The sequence below is a fragment of the Microtus oregoni genome, unplaced genomic scaffold (genome assembly GCF_018167655.1).
Source record: "Microtus oregoni isolate MIOR12 unplaced genomic scaffold, Mior012 000008F_ref0000371, whole genome shotgun sequence".
NCBI lineage: Eukaryota > Metazoa > Chordata > Mammalia > Rodentia > Cricetidae > Microtus > Microtus oregoni.
Window position 1 is genome coordinate 52657297 of NW_024543067.1, and position 20769 is coordinate 52678065.

Genomic DNA, 20769 nt, shown 5'->3' on the forward strand with positions numbered 1-20769 from the left:
GAGGGCATTCCTTCCTGGCTGGAGAACAGAGTTTGCAAAGAGAGTGCAGCCTTGAACTCCTGGGGAGAGGGGAGCGCATACATGAAGAGGGGCTACTTTCCGAGGTTGCTCCAACCTTATGAAGTCAACTGAAGGGGAGACAGCAGAGGTCTCTGGGCTAGGCCTCAGTCCCTGAAAGTTCTAACAGGTAAGTCTGGCATCAGTTAGCTCTTCTAATCCTTGCTCTGTGAGTCTCAGAGTTCAAGCCAGGCTTGGATGATTTTATATGCCTGAAAACAGAATCCCTAATTTTCAAATACAATGATCACTTCAAGTGCAATAACCATTATAATAATAACCTCTTATACTTCTGCAGTGCTTTATAGTTTATAAAACACTTTCATATGTCTCTTAAATTCCTTCACACTACCTTCCAGAAAGACAGAATGGGGAGTATGATTATTCTTGCTTTCTAGATGAGAAAATCAAGTCTCATGGCCCCAGCTAAATATGCAACAAAAGCAGGACTCAGACTGAGCCCTCTCACACCTCAGGGCACATGAGGGCAAACCTTCACTGGCACATTTGCCCAGCACTTGTTGAGTACCTACAGTTAGACTCTGAGACCTCAGCATTGTCAAGAAGTTCCGCAAAATGCAACTGTGGTGAGGAGACAGCCCATGGAAAGACATTTTGAGAGCAAAAGAGAACAGGCACCAAAATCCAGGCACTAAAGAAAACACAAGACACACACACACAGTCGTGTTCGCTTAGATCACACTTGAAGATCAGAGCCAGTTTCCCTAGGCTAACCCTACCTAGCATGGAACAGACTTTTGCTTCTGGTTGCACAATAGTCCAAAACGGCCCAGAAGCAGCAGACAAGGTCACCCTTGGGTCCTGGGCTCCCAGCAGCATCAACACACACTGACATGCAACCATAGGCATCGTCAGCAGCCTGACACATGTCTGAGCCCTGGTGGTCTCGGGAAGAGTCCACACTATCAAGGTGATGCTGGGTTAGGCAGTTGGATGAGTGGGTGGATGATGGAGTGAGGAGGTGAGGAGGAGAAATCACAGGAGCCTTCAGGTCCCTACAGGAGGCTCTTCCTGGGGTCATCATGCGCCTTGCCCTCTAACGAGGAGCCGCATTTCGCTAAGGAGGAGCTGCATTTTGCTCAGTCGAAGTAATACTCATTTTACAGGGTTTGTGTGAACCTGAGTGAAATGAGGCACTGGCATCTACAGCACAAGGGCCAGGGCTCCCAAGAAGACATAGAAGAAAGCATCGGTTTTACTGGTGACCCATGTGAGCTCCGCAGAAACAAGCCTCATGATTTTCCCCATCACCTTCTTTTTGCTGGGATGTACTCCTCCATCATGCCGCATCTCTCTTTTCCATCCACTCACCTAGGTGTTCCAGCCAGGCACAACTGTAGAAGCCTGGGTTAAGGAAGCACATGAGGGATGGGAGTGAGGGCCTACAGGGAAAAAAGGAGAGCAGACAGCAGAGGAGGGGGGAAGCAGGCAAGACCCAGAGGAGGCAGCCACAAAGAAACTGAGCGGCCCTGGATGAGGGAATTTCACACAGAGAAGCAGCAAGTGCCAAAGCAGCCAGGCAGAAAAGCACAGGAGAAACAGCAAGGGCGGGCCATTTGGGACCTCAATGGCAGGAATATACCACCCCTGAGGGCCTGTGGATGGGGTGGGGGCAGGAAGATGGCATGGGAAGGGAAGAAGAACCTGAAAAGCAGACCATGACTGAAGCATGCATCGCATGGTCAGCCAGGCCAAGGAAACTGACCTTCAGGCCACTGAAAGGCCACTAAGTGTGGTTCAGAACAGGAGTTGCACGGTCACATGGAGTAGGCCCTCAGGAAATAGATTCCAAGACTCTCAGTGAATATTTAAAGCCATAGAAGATACTAAACACTCTCGCCTGCCCCATCCATCCAACCATCTATCTGTCATCTATCTATCTATCTATCTATCTATCTATCTATCTATCTATGTTCTCCTATGCACACACATATATACGATAGTGTATAATTTATAAATTAAGAAAGAGATTAACAATAGCTAAATAAAATAGAATAATTATAATTTTATTACAGATTATCACCACATATTACAATAAAAGTCATCCAAATTTTAGGATTCATTTACTTTTGAAAGTTTCCGTGTAGCATTTTTGGCTAGGGATTGACAGTAGAGAACCCACAATCAGAAGGCTAACTAACAGATCAGGGTGGCTGCTATACACACAGGACTAATTGGGCTCCAACTATGGGGGCACAGGCCTGTCCTCCTCTCCATAAAGTCTCTCCTTGACCAGCTCTGATGACAAATGAGCCTGACAAGGAGGTCCCCTCTTCGATCCACATAATTAATTATCCCGGGAGAAATGGCCAATTTAGGAGCACGTTTTTCTTTCCAAAGAGACAGACTGGCTGACTAAGTGAAAGTAACAGAAGTCCCGCAAGCAGCCCAGTACAGACACCCCCACCCCCTACCCCCGACCCCCACCCCCCACCCCGGCCAGGTGCAGCAGGAACAGCACTTGGAAGTCCTTGGAAACTTCCTTCTGAGGTTCGAGGCCCTCCTGGAGGGTTTGGGGAGAAGCAGAGAGTGGTTGCTATAGTAGTGTCCATGTCAGGCGATGGGGAGGAGGAGGGAAGCGCAAAGCCATTCTGTTGGGTGAACGATTTGTGAGCGACCGCATTTCCGTGGGCAAGGGAAAGAGTGAGAGATAGGAGTTTCCAAACCCTGCTCAACCGTGCTTCCAGCAGGACAGGGTCTTCTTCCCTGTTTTCCTGCCCCTCCCCCAACTCTATCTAAGCCCCTCTCCAAAAAGGTTTACTGAGAAGTCTCCAAATAGCCCCCTCTCCTGCAGGCACAGTCACACCAACTGAAAGGAGATTTAATTAGCAAAATCTCGTTAGGCAAACGAAATTATCCGTAAGACAATACTCTTCTGGACAGGGGGTATGATTAAACAAAGCCATTAATTGAGAGAGTCGCTTTGGCAGCTCCCGAGTTGCGCTCATCTCCGGGCAGGCTCCACTCGGCCTCCGTGGACCGGGGGAAGAGACTCTGGCCTCCTTCCTCTGCCAGCCTAGCCCACCTCCTCCCCACTTCATCTCTGCTCTTCCCAGGGCCCCTCCGGTTAGGGCTGCAGACCTCGGCATCTCATCAGCGCGGCCTCTCTGCTGCCAGATTCCCGCTAAAGTGCCTTGATTGCATAATGTCTATTTGCATAATGTAAATTGCAATCTCCTAGCTTGGGAGGCAGGAATCACAGAACAGCCATTATTTTTTACCACTCCACAAAAATTCTACATTTAGAAAGCAGATTTGCAGCTCAGAAAGCCGTATAAATCTGAATCCGCCAAAAACACCATTAAATCACACCAATTAAGCTGGACCTATACAGAGACCCTACCACCGCTCTCCCTTCACTTCAGCCCACAGAAGGACACAGGACACTGGAGGCTGAGGTAGTGGGGTTGGAGGCAGATACTGAGAGGAGGAAGTGGCAGGGAATTCTAGTCTACAAACTTGATCAGCACCCCCACCCACAACATCCCTCTTAACAACACACACACACACACACACACACACACACACACACTATTCCAAAAGGACCTGGTACAACAAGGAGGGGAAGCTGATCTGTGTTCTTTAGGCTCATTGTCTGATGTCTTATAGGTTGCACTCTGTCTTGACTGTAGATTGCTTTTTTGAAATTATTTTATTTATTTATTCATTTATTTTTGAGAAAGCATCTCTGTATATGATCATTGCTTCATCGCTGGCTTGGAACTAGCTCTGCAGACCAGGCTGGCCTCAGACACACACAGAGATTTGCAGGCTTCTGCCTCAGGGATTGAGAATAGAAGTGTGCACCACTGTGCCATTTGTTTCAGACTTGGGATTTTGGAGAAGAAAGTGTAACTTTAATCAAAAGCAATGGAGGCACGGGGGGGGGGGGGGGGTGGTCTCTAAGCCAGGTACTTCACAGAGGATTAAGACCAATTCCTATCAGCTCTTTATTAACCTTCCCTCCTCTCCAGCCCAGGGGAAGAAAAACAGTGGAAAGGCAAAGGCAAAAACCTGGCTCTGGGTTCCCTGAAGAGCCTGTCAGAGGGTCCTGGGAAAGAGCCAAGAGTCACAAGGCATCTGGAAGTGCGCTATTCCCTTGGACAATCCCCCAGCACTCCAGCCTTTCTGAAGCAGTATACCTGGATACTCTTTTGCCTCTTTATTGCTCATTCAATATTCATTTGTCAAAGGGCAAGATGCTAATGTGTATTATTAGAATATCAATAGTTTATGAGTGAACTTTATGGCAAGTACAGTTAAAGGCAAGATTCTGGACCATTTCTCAGAAGCAATAGAAGGGAGTGCTCTTTCTTCCTGGTGTCTTTCCTTCTTGTCCTTTCTTAAAAATCTTTATTTACTGAACAAATGAATGGCAAAAATCACTGTTGAGCACTGCGTAGCAGGAATGACTCTAGCGTATTCACATCTGGATCCACAACAGCTGTCCTGGAGAGTGGCGACAATGTGGTTCCTATAACTGCCCAAATTTAACATGTTTTCTGACCTAAATACTTTGAAAGGGGAAAGAAAGGAAATTATTCCACACCTTCATGCCAGACTATCTTCATAAAGTAGGCCCACTTTAACTATACCTAAGGAAGTTCCCATATTCTCTACCTAGAATCTGAACACTAAAGGTGACACTGGGGATGATGTAATCAGACGGTCTCTTGTTAAAGAAGAGTAAACTGAGGAAATTTAGATTTTGTTGACATGATAATTATTAGAGGAAGTTGAGTGGTTGTCTGTACATGCATACAATATACACTGACCAGTTAATGAAGTAGTTTAAGTCTTAATAACAGAGAGCTGAATTTCAACTGTGCCCAGACTTTCTTCCTATGGCACTTCCCTCGTGCTCTGGGCCTTCCCTTCTTCATATATACAGACCTAATAACAGAATCCCATGAAGTTCAGTGTGATGAGAGAATGCACCCCAAGGGCTTAGCATAGTGCCCAGTATACAGTAAACACTCAGCAAGCATTGCTTACTAATATTAAATTTGACTTCATGTGGAAGGAAGCCAAACCCTAGTACCTTTTCATCAAGACTAAGACCACTTACCCAGTCTCTTCCCTGCCTAGCTCCTGGCACTAGTTGTTCCCAGTGTCAGCCCTTGTAAGATGGACTGGTTCTGTTTCTACTCTTGGGTGACTTGGGATTTGTTTTTATCCCTTAAGCCCCAGTAAAGTAGTCAGAGCACTCAGATTCCCTTCAAAATGTAGCAGCATCTATATCGGGCATGGAAAGGGGGATGAGAGTAGTTCCTTCCAGGTACAGGCTCCCAGACCAAACCTTGTGACAGAGGGAAAGGAGACCAGCAAAGGGCTTGGAGTACCCAGGGGAAGTTGGTGTCCATCAAATCTCTTGTAGTCTTTTAAGCTCTGAGCTTTGCCTAGAGCCTACTCCAGTTTTGATGGCCATGACAATGGAGATATGGGAAGCCTTGATGTGAGCAAAGACTCCTTGTTTACAGGTCTAGAATCCTCTAGTTCCGAGAGTTCAGGCTGTGGGTTATAAACCCACATTCTTCCTGGTGCGGACCATGGGATCACAGTTTCTCCCAGCCCAGGACCTCCTAGTACTACCACACTCTGCCTGGGAAGAAGCTGAGTTTGGCTTGGAGGGCTAAAGTTTCTTCCCAGGGTATAATGTGTGTTATGGTGGCAAATTGTCGTGCATTGTTTAAGCTCACCGAGAAGCAGACTCTGAAAGCAAGGTTGTCACTCAGCACACTTCAGACCCAAGCATGTTTATGTGAAGCTTCCTCTAACACCCCTGTCCTAGCCAGTGGTGGCGCACGCCTTTATTCTTGGCCCTTGGGATGCAGAGACAGGCAGATCTCTGGGAGTTCGAGGCCAGCCTAGTCTACAAAGCAAGTTCCAGGACAGCTAGGGCCACATAGTGAGACCCTGCCTCGAAAATCCAAAAAATAAAAAACAAAACCCCTGTCCTGAACCAGGCTGGCCTTCTGGTTCTGTGACAGGGAGAAAGAAAAGCAATTAGCAGCTGAGATCTTTAAAACATCATGCCCTTGAGACTAGTTTGAAGGCAAACCATTTCCAACCCAGGTACTACTGTTTATCCTACAATATAAGGAGGCCTCCAATGGAAGCAGAAGGCCAGAAATTCAGCCATGAGAAGCTAAGCCATGGATGGAGAGCTCAACTGGGAACTCCAGCTGACTGCCTCAACTTCCCTGGATGATTGTGGGTACCTAATCATCTTTCTGTTGTTATTTATTCTTTTATTTGGAGTCTCACTCCTTTGTTTTGTATAGGACTCTCTCAGTTGTGAACTCCAATGGGGCTTTTTCCCTGTCAGTTTCTGCTGGTTGTTCATAAGCCCCTGGTTTGATTCTACGTTTTCTTTGTGCTCTGAATTGGGATACTCCAATTACCTCTAGCACCTAGTTTGAAGATATTTTTGCTGTCTGCTGCTTCTGTGCTCCTCACTATTTATTCCTTTATCTTTTGTTTGCTATCTACTTAATAAACTCACTCATTCAAAACTGATAGTACAGCTATCATAGATCATTCTCCAGACCGTACAGAACACATCATCCCCCCAGGAAGGGCCAATTTCAATTGTTCTGGGAAACAGGTGAGGCCCTGTTGTACAGGGCCAATAGCAGTTGTCGTAGGTCATGGTTTCCAAAGATGAACGCAACAGCATGCAATGGCTTCCACGTCTCTAGGTTATATCGTAGATTCAATTAATTACAGATAAGAAATAGTTGATAAATAAAGTACCTGTAATGAACAAGTCCAGGTGTTTTTGCTCCCTATTATTTTCTAAACAACATAGTATTATCAACTATTTACACAGCATTTACATTGTGCTCAGTGTTATAAGCAATCTAGAGATGATTTCAAGCATGTGGGAGGATGTACATAGACTGCTTGTAAATACTATGCCTGCAAGTATCAGCATCTACAGCCTCAGATTTGAGGCTCTGCAAGGGGTCCAGAACCATGCCCTGTAAATATGGAGGGATACACACACACACACACACACACACACACACACACACTTACACACACGCATATACACACACCTCACGCTTGCTCTTCTTTTAACGGGATGTTGATACTGTTGAGAGGTGGTGAGGAGTGTGGACCTCTGGACCTGTTTTTATGGACAGGATGAAGTGGGGCTACTTGGCTTTATATAGCAGATCATGAAAGGCAACAAAGCCTCCACCTGGCTTTTGCTCTCCCTCAGGCTGCTTCGCCTTGGAGCTTAGCAGCCATATTGTAAGGAAGCTCAGATGAGGTGGAAAGGCCATGAAGTTCTGACTAATGAGTCTCAATTAAGAGCTAGTACCAAATTTTGAGGATTTTGAGGGAACAAGCCTGTGGTGGTTATACTGCATAGCTTTTGAGTTGCCATAACTGAAATCCCGTAACCAGAAGACAGAGATAAGCTGTCTTCTCTATTCCTAAATAAAGTCTTGACTCACAGAGTTTTGGGGCAGAATACACATTCAGCTATTGTGTTTGTGTGTCAGTTTTTTACATAGACTAATAACCAAGACACCACTAGAATAAAACTCTCCCTGAAGTTTCCAGCAAATCCAGTATCTTTCCACTATTTCCACGCAAATCCGGCTATTACTTGTTTCCTCTGAATTCCTTCAGACACTTCAGATATTCTGTCTCTTCTTATCTTGTCCCTGTCACTCTGCGACTACTGTCTCACTTCTGTCTCCCTCTCCAAAGGGTAGGATTCTCGCACCTGAGGTGGCTTGGGCAACTACTACCTGAAAAACCTTTGACTCCTGCCTATCAAAGAGCCCTGAACCTGCTCTTAGGCTCCTCGCTGTAGGTCCAAGAGTGTCCCTTTGCTGGAGGTTTTTCTGGGTTTCGGTGCCCACTGCTCAGATTGCCGGCTTTCCCCACACAATGCAGAAGGAAGACACAATTTCTCTGCTGCTCTCAGCTCTCATTAAGGTTCACGCTCAGCTTGCTCCTTAAACTTGTTTTGACTTATGAGGTCCCAGTAACCTCCGGTATGAGGAGACATCGATTCTCACAGAGGTCATCTAGCTCCCCCGGCCCACATCCACAGCCGCACCCCATGCCCGGTTCTAGGCAAGCTTTCCTGGAACGGGATGGAGAAAGGCACCCTTCCCCACCCCTCCAGCCTGGGAATTTGACCACTCTAGAGCCAGGGCTTCAGAGGAGGTGCCCTGGGAGCAGAGGCCCGTCAATCACTCACTCAGGCAACCAGCACTGAATTGCAGGCCATTAGGCAGAGGACCGGCGCCCTGCTCACTCACCGGGTAGTCATCGGCAGGATGTTAGCCGATCGCAAGGCGGCCATTCTTATGATTTATTCAAACACTCATTACAGTCAATCTATTTTTACACAGAGGTGAAGATGTGCACTGATAACGGTTAATCATTTATAATTCCATGGACTGGTTGAAAGCCAATGTACTATCAAAGTCGCAGTGGTAGTACCTCAGCCTCAGGTAGCCCCTGAAGCACAGTAGAGGAGTCTCTATACCGGCCCAGGGTAACCCAGTCACCTGCTAACACTTATCAACTGAAAACCAAAAAGAAGGTGAGTCCCAGCCCTGCCCCCACCAGGAGCTCATGCCCTGCTGGAGGGAGCACAAGTCAGAGGAGTGGGCAGTGGGGTAGCGCTGCAGAGACCCGGACGGGAGAGGTCACAGTGAGCTGGAATTACCAAGAAATGGTGGACAGAGTAGGCTTTGGCCACGAGCTACAAGTGGGCAGACTGATGCCGAGTGTGGCGGCCAACACTGAGCCCGTCAGCCTCCGATGAGGTGGAGTCGTTTGAGTGCTGAAGGAAGGAAGAGATCGGCAGTGTTTCCTTTTCTCTCCTTTGTACATCCCCAGAAATAACTGACCAGAAAGGAGACCATGAGCTAGGAGCATGGCCTGGACTGGGGCCTAATGTCCTCCATTCTTCCCTGCACCCCATTCTTCCCTGCACCCCTTCTCGGGCCACAGACAGAAGTGGCTGAGGATCAGGTTGGCCTTGCGAACTCAGTGACTTCCTTCCCCAGCACTCACGACACGTGTAACATATCAACTCTACCTTTATGTCCAATCGATACAGTCTAATTAAACAGCATGTCATATTACAGAGCCTCGTTGTCGCCTTCAGACGTAATCTAATTAGAGACCCCACTGTATTTTACGTTGTGACCGGTTCATTATTCATGTGTCTCTTCTGCCATGTGCAGCAGGTAAGGATCAGGCTTGAGGCTGGTCCTGAACCCATAACTTTATAAGGTCGGTGTGGAAAACGCCAATCAAAGTTACTTACAGTTTGGGGCCTCTTTTCTGGTGAGCAGCATGGAGGACAGAAAGCCTTAAAGTCTTGTTCCAGGCGTCACCTGCCAATAAAAGGAGACATGTTTATAGACTGGGTAAGACTCACTGGGGTGACCAGAGGGTAAGAAGCAGGGTAGGCATGGGGTAGACCCAGGGGTGAGCCTGCCGAACAGCAAAACTGGGACTCGCAGGCCTGTGACCACAGAGGAGAAAAAAAAAAAGAGCTCTCGGTGGCTAAATGTTTCACGCTGTCCAAAGCGATAACTGCTCACTGGAACTTCTCACCTGGTGGAAGACCGTGTGCTGGGAAACAGAGCTGAGAGCCCTTATGAAAGGCTGAAGGGTGGGAAAGTCTGCACAAGGCAAACAAACAAAATGGACCCCATTGCTCATGGTGAGAAGAGAAAAGTCTTGCAGCAGGAGGAACTTTTTTTTTTTATTTAAAAAATTTTTGAGATTATAATATAATTACACCATTTCCTTTTCCCAACAAGAGGAACATAAGGTAAAAAAAAGTCCAGTTGAGTAGGAATGAAAATATGCATGGAGGGGCATGATGGGGACAACTTAGAAAAGAAATCTAACTATTTTTATTTTCTTTCTGGGATATTTTTTTTAAAAAAAAAAAAACAGAAGCATATGTTTATCAGGTGTTTGCTCCATGATCTACAAGCACTGAATGTACAAACAACAGGATCCTTGGGTCCTGTTTTTAAGGTGTTACCAGTACCTCACTGGGGAAGTAAGCTTGCCCCCAAGAAAGAATACCAGCAAAGGGAGCATTGTGCAGAGTTATGCTAAGTTCTGGCAGAGAACCTCGTTCTCTCTCCACCATGCAATGAAGTTAGCAGGGTTGAAGCACTCAAGGGAAGTTTCACAGGAGGTAGGATGTGAGTCTGAATAGGCATGACTCGGCTGGTGGGAGGGAGAGGGTGTCAAGCATGGAACGTTTCCACTTAAATGTCTCCCAACGGCCTGCGTGTCAGAAGCTTGGTCGCCAGAGTGGCATTATTAGATGGAGAGGCAGAGCCTAGTGGGAGGGATTTAGAACACTGACGGGCCTGGAAGTGGATGGCGTGACCCCAGTTTCTCCTTCTTTGCCTTCTGCTCTTCAGTCAGAAGGTGAGCAATTTTACTCTGCTGCATGGTTTTACCAGAGCACACCATGACACAGGTCCAAAGTCATTCGACCAATCAGCTATGGAGTAGACCCTCCAAGACGATCAGCCAGAATCAGCCTTTCCTCTTTATAATATGATTGTCTATGATACTTCGTGATAGTGATGAAAAGCTGACTCACACGGGGACATGCTGAAAAAGGGAGGTCATCTAAGGAAAGACGAAGAGAGGAGTGTGGAGGGCCCTGGGACAGGGTCAAGGTTTCTCTGCTTGGTGGATTGTAAAGGGAGAAACGATGCCAAGCAAGCACAGTGGTCTAAACCACCCAGGACTCTGAGTATCGGACAAAAAAGATCAGGTCTGGCATCAGAGCTCCTAGTTACTGAAAGCTGTTTTGGTAAGGACATAGTAGGACATGGTTCCACTCTCCCACTCACTTGGGCATTTCCCCTTTAACTAAGACAAGAAAGGCATCCTGGGGAAAGGTAGACTTTCAATTAGCTGCAGGCATGAAGTATAGCAAGATGCACACATGGAAATAAATTGTCCCTCTTATCCATGATAGTACACCCTAGGCAAAGGCTCTTTTGTGGCTCTCTACTAATGGCTGCATTATTCCTGGTCATAGTTGATGCAGGTCCCTCATGAAGTAGACCATGTCACTAGACTGTTAGTCACTGAGGAAAGGAAACACATTTTACGTATCTTTATATCCCTAGAGTTCTGCAGAGTGCCTCAAATGAGCCAGATTCCCAGTAAGTATCTGCTGAGATGCTGAATGATGGACACTGTTCCCTCCAGAATCTTTAAGAGCGACCAAGTGCAAGCTCTTGGTTGGCGGGGGTCTCTAATGTGTATTCTTCTTTGGTCCTTCCACATTATATCTGAACTAGGGACACAGTCTCTAGAGTCTATTAAATGAGGCAGTGTGTTCTCTGTCTGCCCTTCTGTACTGCTCATCTGAGACACCAGTAACTTAGAAACTATAGCAGACTTTTCTTCTGCACACGATGCAAACCCAAGAAGGGAAGCATCTATGCTAGAGGATCGAAATCCAGATTGCCCCAAGGCCTAAAAAGATGGCCTAAACTAGAACATTCATTTTTCCATCACCAGCTTTTATTTCTCGCACACCAACATCATGACAACCACAAATGAAATAATTTTGAAAGTCAGGGGCAAAATTGCCCACAATCTCATTACTTGAACCATCAAATTATACTCTATGTCCACATGCAAATCCATTTTCTTAATAAAATTGTAGGAAATGATTTGACAAGTATATGCACACAAATCTTGGCTCTTATACAAAAAAAAAAAAAAAAAAAAAAAAAAAAAAAAAAAAAAAAAAACAACTGCAGAACCAGAATGGGCTGAATCAGTTTGAAAAACAACAGAAGAACCTTGGGTCATCTGAGTTCAGTGCAAGCTCAGGATATGCTGTTGACGCTGCCAAGTTGTTGAATGTGATCTCAGTAGCTGTACAGTGTCTGGCTGAGCTACTGGTGATGTCCTTTGGACTTAGCAGTTCATATTAGTTCTGTATGCCGTAATGCTGTCGTATTTTAAGAACTTTGACATTGATGAGTAAAAGAAAGAGGAAAAAAGATGTTTGGTGGTTAAAATCTAGTGGTTACAAGGTCGTACATGTTTCAATTTAAACTTCATCATGGGCAAGTTCCTGAATCTCTCTGTGCCTTAGTTTTTCATATTTAAGGTAGAACTAGCGAAACTCGATTCTCAGAGTGGCTGTGGGGTTGGGAGGTACCATACAACCTAGAATAGCGTCCCATACAAAATGAGCACCTGCTGGGCACCAGCTATTATTGCATTCTTTTCATGGGAAGAGGCTGGGAGGTAGAAAACAGAGGAGAAACAGGACCTGTATCTGCCTTTTGTCACTCTTAGTAGTACCCCCTGGTAACAGAGTTAGGAATATCATTGCCTAAAGAAACCTGCTCCTCTTCCTCATGGTAGACTGCCAAATATGTAATGAAACCGCGAAAGAGGGACTGCCTTATTCTAGAAAGTAGGCTCAACACTAATCAAGGACGAGAGAGAGAGAGAGAGAGAGAGAGAGAGAGAGAGCTAGTCTTCACATACAAGGGATTCCCTAATAATGAGAAACATTCAGAAATGAATAAGGCTCCACTCCAAATAGTGACTGATCGTACTGGAGGAGCCTCCTGCACTAGATTAAATCTGTGCCAAAGAACCATGTCCCAGATTTGGCCTTCAGGCATTAGCAAAAGAAAATGCACACACATTTGAGAGAGAGAGAGAGAGAGAGAGAGAGAGAGAGAGAGAGAGAGAGAGCGCTTAAAAAGCAGCATTTCTAACTTCTGTGAGCATGTATGTATGATGTGTAGCCCATGTATGTGCATGTTTGCAGGTATGCACAAATGCAGAAGCCAGTTGAGGACTTCAGGTAGCTGACCTATCACTCTGAACCTTACTCCTTCAAAGCAGAGTTCTCACTGAACCTGGGGCTCATGGTTTTTGACTAGACTGGTAGTTAGCAAGACCCAGCATCCTCCCGCTCCCACAGCACTGGGATTACAGGCTCCTGCAAGATCATAACCAGCTAAGTTATTTGAGTGCCGGGATCTGAACTTAGGTCTTCATGGCTGTACACACAATGTTCTTAACCTCTGAGCTATCATAAAAGCCCTCATCATTCATATTTTGATAAAATATTAATTGTGCCACCTTTCACCATGATCTCATAAGGCAATTCAGCCCGCAGAAGCAGAGCAGATAGCTTAGAGTTGAGGGTCATCCCTTCAGTGGGGCGACTAAAGTATCATCCAGATCATACCCTCTCCCAACAGTCCGCTGCACATATTAACTCTCGGTAGTTGTGACAGCAAGCACAAGGCCTGCACGAGTTCCAGCCAGGCCACATTCAAGCATGGACGGGGGTGGGGGGGATGGGCTAAGATCCACCCCCACCTGAGGAACTGTTGGCATTTGATAGCTTCTGGGAGAGTCACCTTTGTTTAATGATGCGACCCTTGGAAGCCTGACCACACTCCAGGGCAGGCCTCACCCCCAAGAGAAGTAGGGTAACACAAACTGGACTCCATGGGAGAAAAGAGCAGCGTGTAATGCGGTGAAGGTAGACAGGGCAGATATGAGAGGGGTTGAGGGGTAAATATGATCAAAATACAGGGCATTGAATTCTCAAAGAATTAATGTAACTATGTCAAGTCACGTTCTCTCCCTTTTCCCTTTGTCTCTGGATTTCCATCTGTATGCCATCTCTGTTTCTCTGTCTCCAAATGTCTGTCTCTCTCTTCATCTGTCTCTGTCTTTCTCTCTCTAACTTTCTGTCCCTCCTCCTTTTCTTTTTTTTTACTCTACTTGTTTCTTTTCTCCTCACCTCATTGAAATAGATTTTTAAAAATTATGTAATATATCCTAATTATGGTTTCTCCTCCCTCTACTCCTCCCAGTTCCTCTCAATCTCCCTTCCCATCCAGGTCCACGTCTTTTCTGTCTCTGATTAGAACATGAACAGGTGTCTAGGGATATTAATAAAATATAATATGATATAATTACATAAAACAAATGCTGACATATTGGAAAAGGACAAACAAACAAAAGGAAAAGAGTGCAAGAAAACAGATATAAATAATGCACAAGAAACAGATATAAATGAAGAGACCCGTTCATCCACACACTCAGGAATCCCATAAAAAACACTAAACTGGAAGCCATAATATAGATGCAAAGGACCTGTGGAATAAAAAGAGAGAAGAAACCTATTTTAAAAAATAAATATATAAATAAAATAAAATAAGAAATAAGATAAAAATTCTAAAAATGGAAGAAAAGAGAACCCTGATAGAACATTATGAGACAAGGAACCTCCAAAAATGCCATTAAGTTTCTTTTCTGTTGGCCATTCACTGCTGGGTGTGTAGCCTACTCTTAAGAGTTGTTTTTTTTCCCCCAGTGAGACTCCCTTGGAGGAAAACAAATGCTCATTTGCAAGTGGTTACCAACTGGAGATTACATCTGTGTTAGGGATATAAGGGACATACAGTCTGTCCCTCCTGTCTTCACCTGTCTGGGTCTCCATCTTAGTATCTCCACCTGTCTCTGTCTCTCTGTGTGTCTCCATTTCTGTTTCTGTTTCTCTCTGTGTGTCTTTCTGTCTCCATCTCTGTCCTCTCTCCTGTCTCTGCCCCACCTCTCTCTGTCTCTCTCTCTGTATACACACACATACACACACACATATGCAATTTCTCCATGCTGTCTTTATTTTTCACTCCTCACCATGCACCAAGGGAGAACCACCACACTTGCACCCATGCACATGATGTGTTAGAGCCTTCCAAAGCTAGTGCTAGGTGTCCTTAGCAGGCAAATACTATGTCAAAGGCATGCAGTCGGGTAGTAAATATGACAATTAGAACTTCAGCTTCTCTTATTCACTCTGAACATGATATGGAATCATAAATGAAACTGACCATTCACATGAAGGATTCTGCGAAATAATAAACAAAAGTGAGTTGCTGGATGTGCATGCTTGTTTGAAAAAGAGACAAGGTGAAGGAAAGAAGAAAGCTTCCCCTGGAAGTACTTCCAGAACTTGACTTTGCATCCTTAGCTGTGCGGCCATCCGTGAGCCACACCAGGTAAGTTAGAAGGATGAAGGACATGGTGTTGCCCTAAACAAACCACGGTCCAATAGAGACACTGTCAAGAGTAGTCCAAGATGGACATGTAGATTCATGCTGACTATGCAATTATCTTACTGTTTGATCTTGGGAAGGACCCTTAACCACTTTATGCCTCAATTTCCCCGTTAGAAACCCATAGTTAAATGCTTAAAAACAATTCTTCCACCATCTGCATATGAGAAGGTCCTGATTAATTTCCAGGGAAAGTGCTAAGTCTCTTCCTAGAGGGTCTCAGGGTGCAATTGTGGCTAAGATTAAAGATGCTGGAGTCAGACATGTGAGGCTCAAGCTGGGGTCCATTAATGTTTTCATCTCAGCTCCTCTCAGTTTTAGTCTTCACCTCTCTGCAAAGGAGAGGACACCGGAAACAAGTGAGGAAATGCATGCACCATACTGATTGAACAACTTGGACAATATTAGTAATTTAATAGGATTATTGATGCTATTCAGTGTCTGAAAGGGAATGAAAGCAGCTGAGAGGGAGAGAGACAGGAAAATGGAGAAGGTTGGGGTTCTGCGTTCATGAACTGCCCAGAACTTTCAGTTTCCCTGGAGGCTCCTCTTCTCTGAAAAGCTCCTATAGGCACATGAGCAAACCTTCCGAAACAGAAACGAGTGCAAACCTTAGCTGGACAAGGCATTCATGGAGATCCCTATTAAAGGACTTCAGTGACTTTAGGTGGCACAGTCCTGTGTCCCACTGCTATAACGCCAGAGTCCCCACACTGCTCCACCTGTCATGGATGATACTCTGTCATTGCTTATATTTGCCCTATGAGATTGCCATTCAGGCACTGGAACTCCTGGCCAGCAAGTTCCACATGACATGGTAGCTGAGTGAACAAACATATCATTACTTAGAACCAAATATACAGGGCTTGAAAGTCTCACTCATTGACACAGAGGATACTGGATAACTTTCCTCTAAGGCTAAGTAGACATAGATTCTGCTTCTACACCATATCCTTGGCTCTTTGGGTCACAGGCAGGTTGAGCACTGAGTGTCAAAAGACCTACATTAGCCCCTGGACCACATTCCCGACTCCCTCTAATCTTGATACTGTACTTGTATGTGTGTATGGAATCTTAGCACTGGTAGGCTAACCCTAATTACTAAGCTATAAAGACGAAGGAATCAGAGATTTTCTGACTCCTGAACACTGGGTGAAAGCTTGTGATTTGCTCTCTGAGCCCAGAGGGAAGACCCGCCTATACTGAGCCATGTGAGCTCACAGACCAGCTGGCCTTTGCAAGGTGGAAGGCCTGCTCACGGGCATGTTATCCTGACCCTGGGGATATCTTCCTCAGTGCAAAGACAACAAGACCTAGGGCCTGCTATCACCATCAGTTAGCTCAGTTCCCCTGTTCACCCTGTGTCTTACATTCCTTCTGCAGACTCCCAGTTGGCCTTCTGGGTCCAGACTCAGCCTGATCTTGCCCATTCATCCCCTTTCCATTTCTGGAGAGTTTTTTGAAACACGAGTAAGATCACATTCACTCAGCCATTCCAAGACTCAGTATCCGTTTGATTGGAAGCATCACCCCAGTCCCTGGCATCCATCCTAAATCCCCTCCCCTGGGATATTTGGTTTGAAGCGTTATCCCAGCCTCTGGCCTGGGAGTTGCCTTGGTCCAGACTCCACTCCCAGAAAAGCCTGCCAAGTGCTGACCCCTCCCCAGGGAGGGTCAGGACCACTCCCACAGGCTATTTAGGCTTGCACAGGAACACGTGGTCTCGGGTTTTGCATGGTCCCCTCTCTGTCTCTCTTTCTCTCCCTCGCCATGCTCCTGCCACCCCGCTCCTGCCACCCCGGAGCGCTGCATTTATTAAACGTGGGCGTCTTTGATTTGGTCTAATCTGGTCTGATTGGAATTATTTGCATCGGCAGAGAGGCTCGTCTTAAGAATATTTCTAACACCGTTGTTTTTCTAAATTCTGACAACACTGAAACACTTGGGAAATTTCAAGTTTAAAAATGCTTATTTACAAATTTGCTCAAAAAAAGAAAAAAAGGTGATTTAGCCATGCCAAGCCTGCATATTCACTGAATGGCAGTAGAGATCAGTCATCCCTAAAATCTTACTGGGCACATGTCCTCCTGTTTGCTGCCTAAGAAGAAAGCAGGTGACACCGGAAGTCTCTTTTGTCACAGGGCCAGGTATCTGAAGACTAACTCCTGCTGCCTGTGGAGGAGTTTCAGGTTCAAGGTGACAGAGCGGGACAGGTAGGGTAGCACGGTATGTTCTCATTTTTGTTGAACCCAACTAAAAGCTGAAGGAGGACATCTAGAAGCGAGGAAGTGCTCCCACCCGGACCCAGTGAGTGCTCCACTCTCTTGCTTCCTCTACTCTTTTGCTATAGATAGTGAGTCAGGAAGGGCTTTCTGAAGCTTTCCAGGAATGCCAATGGCCTGAGGATGCTCAAGAGACTTACTCCCACCCCACCCCACTCCTGAGGCTCTACCTTTAGTTCTAGACTCTCCCATTCACCCCCTTCTGTGGCAGCTGCACCCCTTCCTTTATTTCCATCCCACTCTTCCTATCAAAGCCCTAACAGCACATATTTTGTTAATTGTACAAACCTAATGGGGGAATGCATTGGCAAAAAAGGGTAATGGCCATCAGACCAGCAATAAAACAAAATTAATGGCCCATAGGAAGAAATCATGTCCACTTAATCCCAGCTCTGAAACTCTAATAGAATAATGGAATACCAACGGAGGGTTTTTTCTCTCTATGCAGATTGCTTACACCATGTTAATCACTTGCAAAGCAGGCCACATACCACTCTGTCTCACATGACCCTCCAGGGAACGTAGCAGACCAGAAACATTCAGTGCAAGGCTCATTACTGACGCGCACCACCACCACCACGGTGGTAACACCTTCCCTCCCTCCCCCAGGTGACTCAGGACAGCTAGTGTGGGGCGTCGTTGAGGGCCATCAGGTGTGGTGGGCTGGAAAGCAAGACACAGAATGCCTAATAATAGCAAGCGTTTATTGAGTGCGTATTATGTGCCAGACACTGGCTGGCTGAGTTCTTTTTGTCTACTGAATTTCTGCAGATCTCACCCTCGTTCTGTAGAGTCACACAATGCTGTGAGCTAGACACCGGCCACCATGTGTGGCTCTTGACAGTCAAATGCTAATTAATTAAAATAAGATACAATACAAAACTCAGCCTCTGGACTCAGTCATCTTCATGTCAAGAGTAAGATGGCCACATGTGGCTCCGAGGGTGGTACCTGAGTTATCAACTCACTTCTACTCTGACAAAACCAATGCACACAAAGTTATGTGCCTTGGCCAAGGTCAAATAGTGAATGAGTGGCCAACTCCAGGACTAGAATTCAGTGACAATCTTCCATGGCCATAAGGGCCGGGGGTTGGAGCCACACCCAGGTTCATGCATGGTCCCTATAATAGTCAAATAGTCAATAGCTATAATAGTCAAAAAGTGGAAGCATCAACAAAATAATGGAGAAATGACATGCGGCTGCTATAGTTTGGATATGAAAATTCTCCCCAAAGACCCATGTATTAAAGACTTGGTTACCAACCACTAATCCCAAAAATGGGAGGAGAAGAACCACCAACCCAAATCATCACGCCAAATTAATTAAAGCAAACAAGTGTAATCACTTGTTTAATAGCAAGCTCTTTATTTGTGTGCACAGGCTGCCTCCCCCTAAGGAGGGGTTCTAGTGGTCAGCATTGGATGTGAGGAAGATAAGGCTTTTATAGCTCAGGGGTAGAGGGTTTCCATATGAGGGATTTGGTGGGCAAAATAGGCGGAGTCACAGGAGAAGAACATAAGCATAACACGTTAGTCCCTCCTGAAACAAAGATATGGTTTCAAGGTGAACATAAGAAGATAGTCAACAGGTAGTCATAACAAGGTAGTCATGGGTTGCCTCATAACCTTTTGAAACAAAAGTAGCATCACGAAATGGCTCTAAACAACTTTTTGAAACAAAGACGTGATTGCCATTCCTGGAACAGGCAGTACAGGACCATTTGAGGTTAAGGTTACAGGTGGGACATAGCCAAGTCCTTGAGAAACAGAGGTTTAATCATAAACAGGAATGAGCCTAGTTTGTCTTTAGTCTAAGATGGCTTTTAAACATAAGATGGAGGCTGGCTGGTTTTTCACCATCAAAGACACTACTGAGAGGTGATGGAACTTGGAAGGAGGCAGGACCTACTGAGGGAAGTTAGGTCATTGAGGGCGTGTCCTTGAAAGAGATGTTGGGACCCTGCCCTTTCCTCTCTGTCTTTGCCACCCTTCGGGAAGCAGGCCTTCATCACCCCACATTCCTACCCTCACGCACTGCACCAATGCACTGCAAAGCAAAGGGGCGATGGCATGGACTAACATCTCTAAACCCAGGAGTCAGAATAAACATCACCTTTGACTGGGACTGTTTTCTCCAGTGTTTTGTAACACGAACACACAACTGACTAACATGGGCAGATGCACATAATGGTGCAGAAGAAACATGCTACAACACGGATGAACCGTGAGGACGTTATACTAAGTGAAATAAGCCAGCACAAAAGGGCAGATACTCTTTGATTCCACTCATGCGTGATACCTGCAGCAGTCAAATCCACAGAGCCCGAGAGCACAATGATGGCTGCCGAAGGTTGAGAGTGGGGTGGGCTGGGTGGGGAGTTGTTCAGTAGGGGTGTTTCAGTCTTGCAAGGCGAAAGGCTAGTGGTGATGGCCGGACAACTTCATGGATGAACTTAGGGCCACTGAATGTTCAGTGCACTTCAAAATTGTTTTATCTCATGTACACTGTGTACACATACACACACGACCACCACAAACGTGGCCTAGTTTCTGTGGGCAGGTGGGGAGAAAGCATTTAGGATCCTAAAAAGTAGGAAAGGGAGGCTCTCAGAAGTCCTAAGACAAGATAAGACAAGGGGAGCCCAGGAGTGCTGGCAGAGAGAGCAAGGAATCCAGAATCCCTGCGGCCACAGAGGAGAGACCACAAGAAAGGAGGACTGTCTTCTCCCAAATGCAAAAAGCTGTCAAAGCTGTGGCTCAACAGAGAAGCTTCGGAAGGAAGCACTTTAACCACAGTGACTCCAAAGGGCTGGTGCTGGGATTAGAAACGATTTATGAAATTATCTGACATTTTAAAACAGGGGATGGAGGACGGCCTAGTAGGGAGTTGGGGAGAGCAGCTCTCTCTAATCTGACATGAGAGACAGTCTAGGAATGTGTCCACAGCAAGAAATGATGTGCATGCCGTCCGAAAGGGGGAGGGGCACGGGAGGCAGGCAGAGAAAAGATGAGCGGTTTAGAACTCAACCTCTCGACGTCGAGTGGGAGGCACAGACAACACAAAAGAATGGCCTTAGTCACCCCAGACCTAGGGCCTTGCACAAGTCCCTCTAACTCTCTGGGCCTCAATGTCTTCATCTTCTGGACCAAGCGGCAGGACTAGAGCAAGCAGTCTTAACACTTCAGACGCCTGCAAGCCCCTTAGATTTTTATCCAGAATGGTGTGTATGTTATTCTGGGAAAGTGTTGTGAATTATAGCAAGATTCTGAGGCTGT

The 20769-nt window shown here is 45.9% G+C and overlaps 1 protein-coding gene across 3 annotated transcripts in view; it reads right to left on the bottom strand.

The window, feature by feature from the left end:
* The window catches only part of Pknox2 (PBX/knotted 1 homeobox 2), a 271709-nt gene that overhangs the window by 192759 nt on the left and 58181 nt on the right, over positions 1-20769 (bottom strand). For all 3 annotated transcript variants that reach the window (XM_041657711.1, XM_041657712.1, XM_041657710.1), the window contains exon 2: positions 9383-9452. The gene's annotated coding sequence lies outside the window, so the exon portion shown is untranslated. The remainder of the gene's footprint in view (positions 1-9382; positions 9453-20769) is intronic.